The following is a 17,961-nucleotide window of genomic DNA, read 5'->3' on the forward strand; positions in this document are numbered from 1 at the left end:
AGCTTCAAATTAAACAAGTGAAACCAGATGAAATTACAAGCAGAAACTGACAAATTCACTGAGTGGGAGACTTAAATCTCTCTCAGAAAATGGCAGATCAAATCATCAGAAGCATAGAAGTACTTTGGTGGTTTCAACAACATAAATATTCAAGTAGACACATCAAGGTCTGCAGCCAACCAAAGTAAGGATATTTGTTGAAAATGTACACTAAACATCGTACTTAAAGATAAAATTTCAGAAGTGATTTTATTAAAAGTAGAGCAAAGGGCACCTGGTTGGCTCAGTCAGTGGAGCATTGTGACTCTTGATCTTGGGGTTTGGGGTTGAGCCCCATGTTGGGTATATGGATAACTTAAAAGTAAAATCTTAAAAACAAATAAAAATAAGGCTAGAGCAAATCAAGGCTATTGATCCTCTTATCTTCTACAATGTAACGTTCTGTCTGAGGTATGCGATGCAATAAGACAATAGAAAAATATAAAGTTTTAAGTGTGAGAAAATTAGCATTTTTTGAGATATTAATCTTGTATACATAAAAAATATAGACAGATTTTAGAACAAATTAGAAAGTTTAACACGGTTCCTGGATAAAGAATGAATATATAAAATTAATTGTGTTGTATGCAGTCAAAAAAATGGAAAATCTAGGGGTGCCTGGGTGGCACAGCAGTTAAGCGTCTGCCTTCGGCTCAGGGTGTGATCCCGGCGTTATGGGATCGAGCCCCACGTCAGGCTCCTCCGCTATGAGCCTGCTTCTTCCTCTCCCACTCCCCCTGCTTGTGTTCCCTTTCTCGCTGGCTGTCTCTATCTCTGTCGAATAAATAAATAAAATCTTAAAAAAAAAATAAAAAAGGAAAATCTATATATTACAGATATAACGTTCATAAGAACAACACAAACTGGAAGATACCTAGGTCTTCAAAAAAACAACTACAGAGTACTTTACAGATAAAATTACAAAATAATATCAAACAACATAAAATAAGATCTAATAAATGACAACATATACCATGTTCATAATGGTAGATTCAATATTGTAATGGCATCAGTTCTCCCGAAATTAATCCATGAATTCAAAGCAAATTGAAAGTATCTTAACAGGATTATTTGCTGAACATGAGCAAGAGTTCCTAAAATTTTGGGGGTGCCTGGGCGGCTCGGTTGGTCAAGCATCTGCCTTTGGCTCAGGTCTGATCCCAGGGTCCTGGGATGGAGCCCCACATGGGGCTCCCTGCTCAGTAGGGAGACTGCTTCTCCCTCTCCCTCTGAGTGCCACTCCATCTGCTTGGGATCTCTCTTTCTCTGTCAAAAAAATATATAAAATCTTTTAAAAAAAGAGTGTTCCTAAAATTTTGTGTAAGAGTACATTTTTAAAAATCCTAAAAAGAACAAAAGGAGATTGACCCTAGTAGATGAAGATGTATTATAACACAATCATTTTTAGATCAGTAAGTATAAACATGCACAGTAGATAAATATACTACAATACAACAGTATATTCTGGTTGCTGAACCAGACTCAAGTGTATAAGTGGTATATGATAGAGGAAGTATTACAATCTTTGAAAATAAGATGAACCATTTAGTAAGTGGTGTTGCAAGTAGAAAATAAAAATAGGGCCTTTTCCAAACCACATATATAGATATAATAAACACACGATGGATCAAGATTTGATAATTAAAAAAAAAACCCTTTAAAATTATCAAAATAAAATACATGGGAATATCTCAATAAGACACACGAGAAAATCATACAGATAAAAACTGATGCATTTGACTATATAAATTTTTAAAAACCTGTATAACAATAACAGCACACATAACATTTAAAAGTTAGAAGATATATTAGTCAAAGGATTAATGTTTGCAATTATAAATAATTCACACAAATCAATAAAAAATAGAAAATTGACTACAAATGGTCAAAGGATATAAACAGACAATTTACAGAAGAAAAATCTAGAAAGACAATTAAAAACATGAAAAGATGTTCAACATTAGGAGTAATCAGACCTCTTTCAGAATCTGACAGAGTAAGAGGACAAAATGTAAAGAAGCATATAGAAAATTGAAGCAACACTCTGCTCAATCACATCCATATAAAATGTTGCAGTCTATCAACAGAATATAGGAAGTTTATTCACTGGGCCATAAAGAAAACTTTAATGCAGAACTTCCCAATCAATGTTCCACAATGGCTTACAGATCTACTGAGATATGGTCCACTTAGTTATCCAGAATATAGGCAGTACCTGGAGAAGTCAGAGACCCCACTTCCAGGCAATCTCACCCGTTTATCCAGTGTGCCATATAAATATTATCATTTGTATGTATACCATTATGTAAAAAAAAAATATTAGGAAGTATTGTTTTAATGATTTCCAAAAAGCTGAGATTTTACAGGTCACCTTTTCACCCTAAGAACAGAAATCAACAGTGAATATTTGTTAGAAGTAGAAATAAAATAAAACAAAATAATAAAATAAAATACTCCCGCCCCCAGACGAACAAAACCAATGATAACAACAAAACTTAACTGCTTGGAAATTCAGAACCATGCTTCTAAATAACCCTTATATCAAATCCTTATACATAAATATACACATATATATCATATAATAAGAACTGAAGAAAATATCTAAAGAGGAGTTTACGTATATAAACACTTAGGGAATATAGTCGAAGCTAAAATCAGGAAAAAATTCATGGCTTTAAAAACTTGTAGTAAACAGAAGTCTGCTTCTTGATTATGAAGGACTGGTTGCTAGTCAGTTAATCAATTTAGTGGAACCACCAAGTGCCAAACATAATGAGTGAAAAAAATCCAACAAGGCTCATGATCGTAATATTTCATATTATGAATAAGGAATAGAAAAGAGTCTAAGAACTTCAGCAGTTAAGAGAAATAATAAGCACACTCCTCAAAAGAACACTAAATTGAAGAATCCCTTTACATGCTGAAAAGCAAAATGATTTTCCACTAGAATGTCATACCTCACTTAACAATCAATCAGCCAAAAAAAAACAGATTAAAGATTTTTTTGATATGTAAGGACTCAGAGTTTACCTACCAGGTACTCTTTTTTAGAAAAATGTTGGAAGACTTTTTGTCTAGCTAAACAAATATTTAATAATAATTTTTTAAAAGCAGAAGGACAAAGGACCCAGGAAACTGTGCTCTAAGCAGGAGTGTATTGGGGAAGAATGACTGTACTACAACGGATCTAGACAGCAACTGGTCCAGCTACAACAGAAGAGAAGACTGCACGAGAAGTTCTGGATAGTTTAGTCCTTCGTGCTCAGACAGCACCATAGATGACAGAGTAGAACACCTGGAAAGAAATAAGTAGATAAATGGAAGCATCTGCAAATGAAAAAGGGGACATTATTAAGTCAAGGAAAATCTGTATATGGCTACTTTCTACGGTGAACGATACTTATGTGGTGGTAAGTATGTGAAATTTGTTTACTGGTATTTCACTAAAAAACTGGTGGTTAACTATATTGAAGAGTTAAGGAGGGTATGTTAGGAGTCCAAATATGTAACACCTTTATCATGTTTGCATATAATAAAAATGCCTAAAAATTAATAAACCTAAAAAGCACAATAAGCTTAATACTTAAAAATACAGATGCAACTACTAGAATAAGTAACTAAATAGTTAAATGTATAACAGGGGCTGGAAAGTACATGAGCAGAACACTACTTTCACCGTTCTAAACTTTTTTTTTTTTAAAGATTTTATTTATTTATTCGACAGAGATAGAGACAGCCAGCGAGAGAGGGAACACAAGCAGAGGGCGTGGGAGAGGAAGAAGCAGGCTCATAGCGGAAGAGCCTGATGTGGGGCTCGATCCCACAACGCCGGGATCACGCCCTGAGTGGAAGGCAGACGCTTAACCGCTGTGCCACCCAGGCGCCCCAATCACCGTTCTAAACTTTAAAGGCTTATTTGATGACATAGTTTGGAATCACAAAAAGAGTTTTTACTCATTTTTATTTTATTCCCTTCACCAAAGTAATTGAGATGATAATTAAATGAACACTGTAAAGGCTTGTAAATAGGTTACTTTAGGTAAGTGGTCTTCAACTGATTTATTATTATTCTATCTCCTCACCAGTATAGATGACATTTTTTAAAGTTCTGGGAAAACTTTTAATTGTCACAATCTCCCTGTTGAGGGAGAACAATTGGCATTTAGTGTATCATGAGTGGGTAGGCCTGATAGTCATTAACAAACCTTCAACCTTCCACCAGACATAATTTACTTGAAATACATCTATCATAGATATTAAGGGATGTTAATACTTGTTCACTATTTTGGAAAAAATTACATGCACGAACAGCAGTGCTCTTGTGGTAGAAGAATTGCAACTATACATAGAATATATACACCTCGCGGCACTTGGGTAGCTCAGTTGGTTAAGTGCTGGACTCTTGGTTTCGGCTCAGGTCATGATTTCAGGGTTGTGAGATTGAGCCCTGTGTCAGGCTCCACGCTCAGTGTGGAGTTTGCTTGAGATTCTCCTCATTTCCCTCTCCCTCCCCATCTGCTCCTCTCCACCTGTGCTCTCTTCCTCTCTCTAAAATAAATAAAGAAAATCTTTAAAAATTTTTTAAAAAGAATATAAAGACAGTAAAGTGTGCATAACGAAATATTTGTCCCAAAGGGAGAATGAGTTCTGTGGAATTGAGATCCACAGTTATAGGTTATTAGGTACTAATTCTTATGGAGTTTCTTGTTGTAAGGTCTAATTAAAAATATTAAATAAAATAATCTATTCATATTGAATGGATGCTTAGTCTATGGGCCTAACAATATTTATATATAATTCCCAATTTGTGTATTTCAATGTCAAAAAGTATTCTGGGATTAACAAATCATAGTGTTAAAAAGTCAAATCACGGGGCACCTGGGTGGCTCAGTCGTTAAGCATCTGCCTTCAGCTCAGCACGGGATCCCGGCGTTCTGGGATCGAGCCCCACATCAGGCTCCTCTGCTGGGAGCCTGCTTCTACCTCTCCCACTCCCCCTGCTTGTGTTCCCTCTCTTGTTGGCTGTCTCTCACTCTGTCAAATAAATAAATAAATAAAATCTTTAAAAGAAAAAGTGAAATTAGTACTCATACCCCTTCAGTTTAAATATGTAGACCCCTCTTTAAGAATATAATATTTCAAGATGATAACAGAAACACATGAAATTTATCTGGCCAGAAGGAAGAATTTTAGTGGAAATGTAAAACAAAAGAAAAATACTGGGCAGGGTGATGTAAGTGGAAATGTTACATGGGATTTCTGGAAAGTTCCATGAAAGGAAATAATTCAAGTGGAAGGAATGCCCCTTTCCCTACCCTCCTTTTTCCCACTTTGTAATTCTTGATGTCTAGAAAGAGTACATGATGGTTGGAGTCTCAGTAAATACTTTGTGACCTTGCGGTTATATCCAGTGAGCTGGGAAGAGCAGAGTAGATAGAGAAGCTTGAGAAACCCATGCAGCTGAAAGCTTCCTATCAGCCCTGAGTGACAGCTCTGAGCTATTTGGCATGAGAAGAAAAAAAAAATCCTTACTCCCTTAAATCATTGTTATTTTGGGTTTTCTATTACACACAGCCAAACTGAACCCTAATTATTGTCACCATCCTCCTCCCTTCCTACCTTCCTTTATAAAAAGTCTGAAGCGACTTATTACAATATATATGAGTCTGAAGAGTTAAAATAAGGAAAAAGGAGAAAAAGAACTGGAATTAACCTTAAAAACCTGGAATAAAGGTTGTAAATAAAAAATGACACTACCAGTTTGAAAAATACATGTCTACAGCCAAAAGGTGTAAAATCTAAGTTTAATATATGCATTTATGTGCATGTGAAATAGCATTTTTGGTGATGGTTGGCCAGAAGTAAATTACCCTCCCCCAGCTTTTATTAACCTATACACTTCCCAGCATGGACTATTTTGATCAATAGAGAATATTTATTTTTTCTATTTTGCATAAAAGGAAAGTATTCACTGGAATGTTCTTGCTAGATGATTAAAAAAAAAAACAACTTTCTGATTCTAGATTCCTTTTATAATGACCGTCTTTCGCTACCTGGTACCATTTCCATCACCAGGAAAGGAGAGTCCAGCTCTAAGTCTTTAAAAACACATCAAACTATGAATATGCATGATAACAACATTTGTGTACATTGATAACAATATCGAAAGATACAAAATGAATGAACAGTCTATTTTCAGAATGCCACTTCCACTCCTCAAAGTAACCAAATTTTACTAATTTTGTGTTGGTTTTAAATCCCTTTGTGGTTATCACTATATTTCAAAATAATACATCTGTGCTACTGATTTTTAGTTTATCAACTTTAGATAGTATCCACTGGCTTTGCACTATGAATGATAAGAAATTTTGCCTTAGAATTTACTCTTTTGGAAGCACTTTTTTTTTTCTTTTTGCCTTCTGATTTGTGCTTTTTGAGCTTTAAGAAGTCCTCCTTAAAGCCTTAAGTCCTTCTCTTTTCCTGACTCACAATGATATCCTCTTCTGTTTTCTTCTATTAATTTCATGATTTTGTTTCATTTTTAGGTGTTTATTCACCCAGGATCTACACTGTGCTGTGGGATAGGTGCTGGATAGAAGTATAATATCCTTTTTCTTCCATGTTTATCTGTTGTTATTGTACCACTGCCTACTGAGTTGTCTCTCTTCCCCTCTTTGTTTTTGTAGTGTCACCTTTATGATGTGTTTATTAGATTCATATATGTGTGTATTTGTAAGTATCTATAGGTATGTGCATAAAGGTCTATCTCTGAACTATTCTGTTCCACTGGTTTATGCTGTTCTTTGTCTATCTGTTCTTACATTAGTACTGTGCTGTCATTACAACTATCTTAATATCTAGAAAGACAAAGGGCATTTATTTGTTCTTCTTTTCCAAAACTAAATAAGCTATTTTAACATATGAAATTAAGCTAAAATTTTTCTTGAAATTACATTGATTTTATAGATTAATTTGATGAAAATTTGACATCATAACATCCCAATCTAAGAATGTGGAATAGATTTTCCTTTATGTCATTTAATAAAATTAAAAATTTTATTCTATAAAGCCTTGGACCTTCATTTAAAAATTTTGTTCCCAGGGGTTTTTATGGTTTTGTGGTTATGTCACTAATCTTATTTTCAGTTATGTTTTTTTAATTGCTCTATAGAATGATGCTGTTGATTTTTACAAGTGATATTTTACCTGGTAACTTGCTGACATTTCTTATAATCTCTAATATTTAAATTTCATTTCCTTCCATAAAAATGACAATTTTACCTCTTTTTTTCCTCCTTTTCATGTCTTATTTCTCTTACTTTCCTTGCAGTGTTGGCTAGGTCCATTGGTTTTAAACCTTAGTGGTAATGGTAAGATAAGATTTGATATTAAAGGATATTAAAAGATATGTGTTTAGTTTCTCTATTAAGTATGGTGATTATTTTAGGCATTGTTAAACACTTTATTTATTTAGGGAAGTTTTATCCTATAACTAATTGAAAAGAGTTCTAGTGTTAAACCACAATAAGTGATGAATTTTCTCGAAGGTTATTCACATACTTCTGGACAATTCCATTGCTTCCCAGTATAAAATGGTAAAAAACATCACTTTTTCACTACTGTTCACCCATTCTCCCAGTTCTGTAACCTTTATATTTCTTTTTGCATTGTCAAAGTTTCTTATTTGTATTATGTTTGATAACTAAAATTAATTCTTCCATATTTTTGCTTCTGGTGGATCATAAAATCTGAAAATAAAAAATAACCCTTAAAATAATATCATTACAAAATAATATTCAGTCTAGAACGATGTTTTATGATTGAATCCTAATATAAATGAATGGAAGTTCATGTCACTAAACCCTGCTCAAATACAAAATTGTAAGAGGTAAAATTATTTCTACTCTTCAGTTATTTAATGTTATTCCATCTTTTAAATTTCTTTATGTTTATACAATGCTTTTCTGCAAAGTGCTTTGTTTTCCTTGATTTTATAACTGTATATTTTTTATTTCCTGTTAACAGAAGACATATTACATTCTCAACAAACAGTTCCTTCCACATCTTGTCTTGTCTGTTCAAAGAAATCCGTATTTTTTTCTTGAAAATATTTTCCTCAAATCTCTCTACCTAAGTCCCAAGTTGGGCTGACTGCTTCCTTTAGCTCCCATTTATTTGTTATTCTGATAAGTGTGATCAGATACTCATATTTCTTGGATTCTTTAAATTTCTTCTTTCTTAGGTTACCTTTTTATTTTAATGGAATACACCTTGAGTGAAATTTATTAGTAAAACCTCCTTAAATCATCTTTGTTTTGTCTTTATAATATTGCTGATAGTTTGATTTGGTTTAGATTTCTAGGTTTAGAATAAATTTTCCTCAAAACATTGGAGGCATTACTCCATATTTGCTAGAATTAAGGATTGTTGAAGAGAAGTCTGATAGAGTTCTCATTGTCATTTCTTTGTAGAAAAGTTTCCAAAGCTAGTTAGTGTTCATATTGTTTTTATGAGACAGCACAATATTCACGCCAAAATGAAACTCACTGATTTTTATTAGAGAAACTATCATGAGATTGAGAACTGATTGGGAGAAGAGGTCTTTTTTTTTTTTAACTTTGTTAATGGCAGGTGTTAGAGGGCAACGTTATCTAACTAAATACTAAAAATGCGTTTATAATACAGATCTCTGAGAAATGCAAGAATATAATTTATCTAACAATCATTGGTAAGGTCTTGCAAGAATGACAAGGTCCAAGTCAGTTAACAAGTCTGGGACTTGGTTTGTAAATGAAGAGGTGAGCCTGGAATCAGTGGTGCTTGATCTTTTGGGGGGCCCCTGAAGCCTTTTAATATTTAATGAAATCCACGCATCTTCTACTAGAAAATTGCAAATACAGAGATATTATATTTCAGAAAATTATACGATGCTTGAAGAATTCCTTAGTCCCCTAACCACCCTTCCAGATATCCCAGGTTAATGGATTCTGTAAGAAAAGTTCTGGCCAGACCCAGGATTTTCGAATTGTGGTTCAGGGATCAGCAGCATTAGCCTCACTAGCAAGCTTGTAGAAATGCAGATTCCCAGGCCTTACCCTGTCCCAAGCAAATTCCACGGGACATACAAAGACGTGTATGGCATACTCCTTATTCTTTTTTTTTTTTTTTAAGATTTTCTTCATTTACTCGACAGAGATAGAGACAGCCAGCGAGAAAGGGAACACAAGCAGGGGGAGTGGGAGAGGAAGAAGCAGGCTCATAGTGGAGGAGCCTGATGTGGGGCTCGATCCCGGAACGCCGGGATCACGCCCTGAGCTGAAGGCAGACGCTTAACCGCTGTGCCACCCAGGCGCCCCCATACTCCCTATTCTTGTCTGACTTAAACTTTAGTTGGGACAAAGGGACACACTTGGGAAGTTAAATATAACTGCAGTGACATACGATTTAAAATATAAGGAGTTAGAATGATTCAGTTCTAAGTAAGTGGTTTCACTACCATCTACTGTGATAGGAGAGACCACCAAGGTGGGGAGCAGGTGGCACTGGAGGCCTGATGAAGGTGGGAGGAGGGTCACTTGTGTGGGGAAAGATCAGTGTCAGGGACAGGGCCAGAGGGAGAAGGGCATATCGGGGGCCCCCATGAGTCAACTAACCACAGGTGGGTTATCTAAACGGTGCAAGAGTACTTCAAAGAATGTTTATTCAGTAACAAAAGATATATCACTGCGTATGTAACTTTATTTCATCTTTATGTATGGAATATAGGTTTATTGCCAAAAAAAGAAATCATGCAAGACAAAAATGTACAAATCAGAAAGTAAAACTCCCTATGAACCTGCCCCTAAAGGCAGCCATTTGGTTCTGCCAATGCAAAATGAACAAACCTTTTTAAAAATTTTAAAGAGGAAGGAAAAGAGTTTTATTGGAGCCCGGTGAGGATAGCTGCCTGAGAGGCACAATCTTCACACAGAAGAGCGTGCTCTGGGGGAGGAGCATTTGGGACAGGATTATATGTTTTTACATAAAGAGTCACAAATCATCATGACAAAGGACATTCCAGAAAGTTTATAAGCTTTAGCTTATGTTTTTAGCATGTGCAAGGCTGTATGACTTCAAGCTTATAAAAAATCAGGGAGGTTTTTTTGGTTTTCTAATCTTTATGTTTGGGATGCTTGTTTTTCGTTATTTCTTCTTTCTTCTTCTTTTTTTAACAAAGCAGACATACAATGTGTGTTTTGGGCAGAAAAACAGCTTTGAGATTTTGCCGATTCATTTTGACCTTGACCTTGGTAAAGGTTAAAGTATAGTTTCCCTGGGAGCCCAGGAGCAGGGCCCACAAACATTAGAAGCTGGAAATCTCCTTTATCAGATCATAGAGGAACATGGGTGAATCTGGATGTTCTTTTGGTCAGCATTCAGTACGTGTTGTCAGAACCTTGGGAAGTGTTTGTCTCGGAGGTTCTCCGAAGGGGATATGGCCCCCTGAGCCAGAAGGGCACTGCCTTTTCCTGCTTGGGCTTTCCTGAAATATTTTGTTTGTATAATCCATATCTCCCATTCCATCCTTACTCCTGTAATTTATCTTCCACAGAGCTGCTCATTCCCCATGGCTTCGCCTCCCTCAAGGTAAAAGCCAACATCCTCTTCATGAGGCCAGAGATGCAGCTCTGCTCTCCCCTTCCCACACTCCTCACCCTCCCCATCCCCACTCTCCTCCCTCTGCTGTCCTTTCCTGCCCCTCCTCTTCTCCTCTCCACTCCCTGCCCTTCCCCATCACCGCCAGTTCACCACCCCCCACCCCCATTTGCAGCTTGCCCCTCCTTCCTCCTCAGCACCCCCCTGCAGCACAGGCCTCCTGGTGGTCCCCAGCCTTCATGGGCTGCTCTGGATGGTTCTGCCCGCCTCACCCCTTTCAGGTTCTACCCAGACCTCATCTTTACAGAGGCCATTGTTGACTCTTTTAGGGTGATCAGCCCTCCAGGTTTGCCCAGACTGAGGGGATGGATTGCTGGACTGCGGACTTTGGATGCCAAACCCTTGGGAACCCTGTCCCAGTCCCTGCTTGTTTTTCTCTCTGATCCTGATGTGCTCCTCTGTTTATTGCGTGTCTCCCTTCACTGGCATTATAAGCCCCAGGAGTGTAGGGCTTTTTGTTTGATCTGTTTACTACTGCATCCCTAGAACTTAGAAAAACACCTGGCACAAAATATAAATATTTGTTGAACAAATGATTCGAATGGTCAAAGGCTTAAAAACAATAAAAAAAAACACTGTTATAGGCAATGAGGTGTTCTTAAATTGGGGGGTCCTTTTTGGAATATGAGGTTTATACCTTCGTCCGAGCTTGTTACAAATTAAAAACAATTCCTTTGTCCACTTGGGCCCAGCTCTCCCCTCTTGTCTCTCATTTACTTAACTTTGTAGAATTTAACCTTAACGCAACATTTTTGGATGTGTACAAAAGAGATGAAGAAACAGAAAAAGGAGTTTTAAAGATGTGGAGAGAGAAGCAAGTCAGATTGGCAGAGGTTCTCCAAAGCTGTGTTCCCCTGCACAAAGGGGAAGCATCCCAAAAACCTGCTTTATTTATTTTTTTTATAATAATAGTTTTTATTTTATTACGTTAGTCACCATACAGGTACATCCCTGGTTTTTGATGTAAAGTTCGATGATTCATTAGTTGCGTATAATACCCAGTGCACCATGCAACACGTGCCCTCCTTACTGCCAAGAACCTGCTTTAGAACAAGTGGTGGTCTCACCTCCCTAGCAGGAGGGAACAAACCCACGTCCAGGAGCAGGACCTTGCCCCCTTCTCCCGCACAGCACGTCTCACAGGAAAGCACCCCTCCTTCACTCTGTGGGCGTCATATATAAACACAGACCGTGGCAAGATATTTGTCTTTCTTTCTTGGTCCCAGGACTCCTTTCTTGCTAGATTCAACTCACATTCATTTTTCAGCTTCCCTGTGAGTGAGATAAAAAGTGCCTTGGGAAACAGCCTGCACGCTTTTAGAAAAAGCAACTGTTGTTTTCAATGCCAAACTCTTAATTACTCCGGTAAATCTTCTAACCTTGTCAAGAAATGATGGTAGGAGACAGCTGAACGGCTCTGTAGTGATTAGCTGATCGAATGCACGATGGAGTAAGCCCTACACTTATGTCCGTACCCCCAGCAAAGCTCTACTGAAAGAGGTACGTTTAGATTGCCTGCTTTGAACCTGGAGTTTGGGGGCATGCGTGTAACTGTCTTGCCTGTCAGATCCAAAGTCAGAGCATTCCTCTACGCAGTAAAGACGGTCTGCGTTTTAGTGCCATCCTGCTGTGCCCCTTGCAGGTGCGGGGACTTGCCCAGCTCGGAGGACAGCGTGCAACGTATGTATGTGAGGGGCAGCTGCTCGCTCAGCCGTGTGCCCCAGAACAGGAGCAAGATCTTCCTCTTTAAATCAAACCCCGATTATATCTATTAAAAAATGACACGGGAGTCTTGAGATGGAGCATTTTGTCATCTTCATTATTTTTTACTGCCAGGAAGAGTCCACTGTCCTTCCTCCAACTGAATAGCCTTTCGCTAGCAGGCACAAAATAAAACACGTCTGGCTGAAACAGAAGAAAAAGCCAGAGGTGAAATAGCTAATTGTATTTATGTCAGGTTTTGAGAATAATCAATACACCCTTGCTTTATTATTTATGTCTGACCCACTGTATATACACCCAACACTCAATATTTTTCTTAGCTTCTTTTATTCCTAGAGCCCATGGAACCCTGTGGAAATGCCTCCTTAAAGAAGAAGAAAGGTTCCTCTGAGTGCTCGGGGCTGGTAAGCAACACCAAAGCTTAGACAGACAGACAGCACCGTCTTCTGCAGCCCCAGCTTCTCTTGCCTTCTTGCTGCCATCCCCTGTTCTTGGCCACAGTCTGTCGGAAATTTAAGGGTCAGATGGCTCTTTTATGTTTGCGTAATTGAGTTAATTCCCTACCCCAAGGTGTTCGTCCTCCTGACACCACCAGTTCCTCAGTAGGGCGTGGTTATTCTCTCTCCTACTCAACGTGAGAGCTACGTTGAAAGGTAAGGGACTCTCTCACAGGAGGGCCCTGTTTCACGCAGAGGAGGTGGTTCCTAGTGGGGTCTCCATGAAAATGATGCTGGATGCTGATGCCCATCCCTCCCCTGAGTGGGGGGCTCGTGGCAAGTCCCCGGAGCCGTGGCCCCAGCTCTGCTCAGTGCCTGTGGTTTCCCTGGCGCTGGCTGCCATGTGGCCGCCCCCCTCAGCACATCCTGTCACCCACACATTCCCATAGTGCTGTTCCCACTGGCCGGAGCGCTGGGCATGGCATTTCTCCTTGGATTCTGACTGTTTTTGTGGCAGCCGGCAGCTTCTAACACCTCCTCTCGTCCATGGCTCAAACCTGTGGAGTTAGACAACTCAGTGTTGCCTTCTTAGTAGCCTGCTGGGACCAGAGGACGGAGGAGGCAAGAATTTATCCCTGATGTATGGCTCTGGATAATGGACCACCGGTGTTGGCCCAGACCAAGCTCGGGGATGTATGCAGAATAGCAGATTTGGGGTGAACCGTTTGACGCCTACCTGCTTCTTGGGGCTTGTTTTTCGAAATGAACTGTGGACACTCATAGGAAGGAAACTGAGCTCCCAGTGGCAGTAACCTGCATGGCTCACCCGGGGGTGGTGTAGTGTCACAACCACAGAGCTTCCTGTAACTTCGGTGTCCTAGCTCAGGTCCACCCTCTCGAAGGCGCTCCTCAGCGCGGCCTCACATCTTCCCCACGTCCATTTTCAGATCACAGAACGTGACTCTGGGTGGCATGGCTCACCGGTACAAAGACTGCACAGAGGCTCGCGCTCAGAGATGGCCGGGCCACCTGGCTGCCCACAGGGAGCTGTGTGCTCCTTGCACACACCCGACCAACCCTGTGGCTTTAAAACCCTAATCATGCTTTCATTTTCTGTCACTTCATGTCCTATTCCTTGCCCCCGGGCTGGTCTTCATCAGCATTTAATGCGTTCTACTATTTCCCAAACTTGGCAGCTTGTGAGGAATGCCAGGCTTTGAATTTCATCTTGCGGCAGAAGCAAGTGGTGCAGACCTCAATCAAACCAAATCTCTTGTCAGTGAGCGCTTGCTAAGTGCCAGCCACTCTTCATTTAACCCTCATGACAGTGCTAGGAGGTAGGGACTCGGTGTAGACATGTTTTACAGAGGAGGAAACTAAAGCCCAGAGAGGTTGAGCAACTTGCCCCAGACCACCCAGAGGTCTGTGGTGTGGGAGGAATTTGACACTGGCTCTCGAGTCCCAACTGCTACCCAGCGGAGGGGCTCAGTGGTCTAGAAGGTTTCTGTGGGAGCTCACACAGCGCTGTAGCCAGGGCCGTGGCCCCTTCTGAAACCTAGGTGGGCGTGTTCATGTGAAGAAAGCCTAGCAGGAGCTCTTGCTCATCCCTTCGTGCTGGCTCCTGACTTTCTTCCCTACTTGTCTTTCCTCCCACGGGAGATCTATAGCTGTTTATGGCATCTGTTCCGTATTCTTCCTTGCTGACATTTGGGAAAATAATTTGTGTCACTTGTTAATGATGCAAATTGGGTAACTTCGCAAAAGAGTTCTAGCCTGAAAAACTATATTTGACAAGAAAACTATATAAGAAAACTTTTTATATGTTCGAGGTATTTCTGCACACGAACTTCACCTTATATTTTCCCTTGTTTTAGGTATTGCTTATTTCTGTTTTCCTTCAACTGGTGAGTTAGTCTAACCTTAAAAACAAAGCTGCCGGTTATTTTACCAGCAAACATGTGTTCATTCAGGAATAGCAGAGAACTGCAATCTGGGACAAGCTTTTTAGGGCAAAATGATGAACAAGTCCTAACAGCAAGGTAGAGGAAGGCTCTTTTGTAAGGAAAAGAGGGGGAGGGTGGTTGGGAGTGCTGTGATCAGGGAAAAGTCTATTGGAGTAAACTGGGAGTTGGAAGTATGGTGACTTGTCACTGGCTGAGTTGTGACTCTCTCATTGGCCGGGCTGTTGCCAGGGGGAGGGGGAAAACCTTTCTTCCTCCTGCTGGGAAAGTAAAGTGGTAGCTGAAGTAGTATAGCCTTGCAAGGTAAGTCTCTTCCTGTGGGGTCTGCAATTAGGGATGAGTGGGAGGGCAGGAGAGCATCCCGTTCTGGCCTCCTGACTCCATTTTTTAATTTAATTTAATTTAATTTAATTTAATTTAATTTAATTTTTAAAAGATTACTTATTTATTTTAGAGAGAGAGAGCATGGTGTGGGAGGAGAAGCAGAGGGAGAGGTAGGGAGGATCTGAAGCAGACTCCACCCTGAGTGTGGAGCCCCACATAGGGCTCTATCTCACAGCTGGGAGATCGTGACCTGAGCTGAAATGAAGAGTTAGGCACTTAACTGATGGAGCCACCCAGGCACAACCGGATCCATTTTAAATGATGTTTCTTTTTGTGAATTTTCCCAGTTCATTAGAGATATTGTTAAAAAAATAGAACATGTAGGGGCACCTGGGTGGCTTGGTCACCCGACTTTTGCTTTCAGCTCAGGTCATGATCTCAGGGTTGGGGTCAAGCACCATGTGGGGCTCCCCACTTAGCAGGAAGTCTGCTTGAGTTTCTTTCCCTCTGCCCCTCCCCCAACTCATGTGTACACATGCTTTCTCTCTCTCAAATAAATAGTCTTTAAAGAAAACAAATAAAATAAAATACATATAATGTTTCCTGTATTTGTGTGCAGAAAGTAGCAATTTCCAAAAAACAAAAACAAAAAAGAACCTCTTGGTGTGTGTATATATATATATATATATTTAAAGATTTTATTTATTTTTGAGAGAGAGAGAGAGCACAAGCACCAGAAGGGGGAGGGGCAGAGGGAGAAGCAGACTCCCCGCTGAGCAAGGAGCCTGATACGGGTCCCAGTCTCAGGACCCTGGCAATGCTTAACCGACTAAGCTTCCTAGGGTACCCCAACCTCTTGGTATATTTGAGTAGGATGGTTTTGTGACATTTAAATCACATTTACTTATTTAAAAATAATTATGTACTATTTTGTGGTACTTTGCATGTTTGACCTAAACTTAACGTTTTCATAGATTTTTTTTTCTCCTGACTCTCAAACAGAATTGCTTATCAAGACTTTAATTAGTTTCAACTAAGGAGGAGACTGCTTATATAATTGTGATTTCCTCTTTACCCATTCTGTCTCTCCAACTTGCTAGCAGCACATAAAGCTGGATTTCTATAATGTTTGAGATGCTGAAAGTCCAGGTTCTCTCTCAGCTAGTGAAAAATGTTGTTTTTGTGTGTGTGTTATGTTTAATCGGGAGATTCCACAGCAAAATAAGAGCCCTAGGTGTTGAGGACTTCAGAGGTACCCCCAGGTCCAGTCCCTAAGCTGAGGAGGTTGGAGGGAGCTACCTGTTGGGTACTGGCACATGGCTATCCCCACTTGCAGAACCCATCTCAACATCTCCTGGACTGTCAGACACTCTTTCCACTTACTTGTGATAGTACATACCACCCCACCCCCACCCTGGCCCCCCAGACCTGGCACTTCCTTGCATGCTGGCCCTAGTCAGGAGCATTTCAGCCTATCAGCATGGTGCAGATAACATTTAAATGGGCAACTTCTTAGCTCATACATCAAATTGTTCATGCAAAAAGCTGCACAGCTATTGTTTGACTTGGGTGCTGATTACTCAGGGATGTTTACTACATTGGAATTCATCAATCTGCACTCTTACGACATGCACTTTTCTGTATTAATGTTATACTTCAATAAATACAATTATAGAAGACAAAGACCCATGAGAAAAGTGGTGTCATGCAGTATCAACCTACAGGCATCCAAATGTGTTTACTGGGGAAGGAGTAGGAGTACAGGGCTTACTCAGTGGACATGCCCAAATGTCTATTNNCCTACAGACTTGGCAAAGAACTTTCTCCTCTCGTTGACCTCTGACTCTGCAATTGCTCGACTTAGTCCCAGGACTGGTCCAGCTGCCCCCAAATTCTGAGCATGGTCAGTATAAATGAACTCAAAATCTTATCCTTTCAAACTATGATGTGCTTTCCAAGCTAGACCTTGAATTTATAACCTTTAAAAGGCAGTCAAAGTGCCATTGTGAATGTGTAGGCTTAAAGCCGTAATCTTTCTTAGGGAGCTTGTTCCAAAATCAAAGAAAAGTGTCTAAACAAAACTTTGAGATTTCTATCACAGCTTATGAGGGATAATGATGGAGTTAACTTAAGCTGAGCAGGTTATGCTCTTTCACGTTTCATCCCAGAAATATTTCAGTTTTGAATGAAAACCAGTGGATTTGGGCAAACAAAGAATGGCTGGATTTCTGAGCTATTATTAAAAGAAAAATGAATAAAGGCAGAAACAAGTCTAGGGAGCTGTCCTCACAGGATCTTTGATAAAAAGTAATATTAAAAAGAAAAGATATGAGACTTGGCATTCAAAGAAATAAACATTATAATCTCAACATCTGAGATAAGAAATAGGCATTTTCTTTCTTGGCTTTGGGCAAAGTTAAGTTGCAAGTGGAAAACCATAATGGAAATGGAATCTTTTGATTGTTTGTTCTTCTTTTTCCCTTGTTTCTCTTTCTTTTCATTCTACCTTTTTTTCTCTGCTTTCCTCTTTCCTCTCCTTTCCAAAGGAGACTAGTGCAATTTTGAAACTCTCGTGTGAGTTAATAGCCAGGATGAATTCGTGAACTGTTCCCTAGCTTTGCCTTATCTGATGGGATCTGCTCCACTGTGACAAGAAGCCAGGGAGTATTTCCTGAAGCAGGGATAACAAAAAATGACCTGCAGAGGTCTGAGGCCATCTCCATGCTGCTAAAGGTGCCTGGGAGAATTTAGGATTTTGAAAACCTATCGTGTCCTTTGCCTTG

This window comes from Ursus maritimus, unplaced genomic scaffold, assembly GCF_017311325.1.
Source record: "Ursus maritimus isolate PB19 unplaced genomic scaffold, ASM1731132v1 scaffold_6, whole genome shotgun sequence".
In the NCBI taxonomy this organism is placed as follows: Eukaryota; Metazoa; Chordata; class Mammalia; order Carnivora; family Ursidae; genus Ursus; species Ursus maritimus.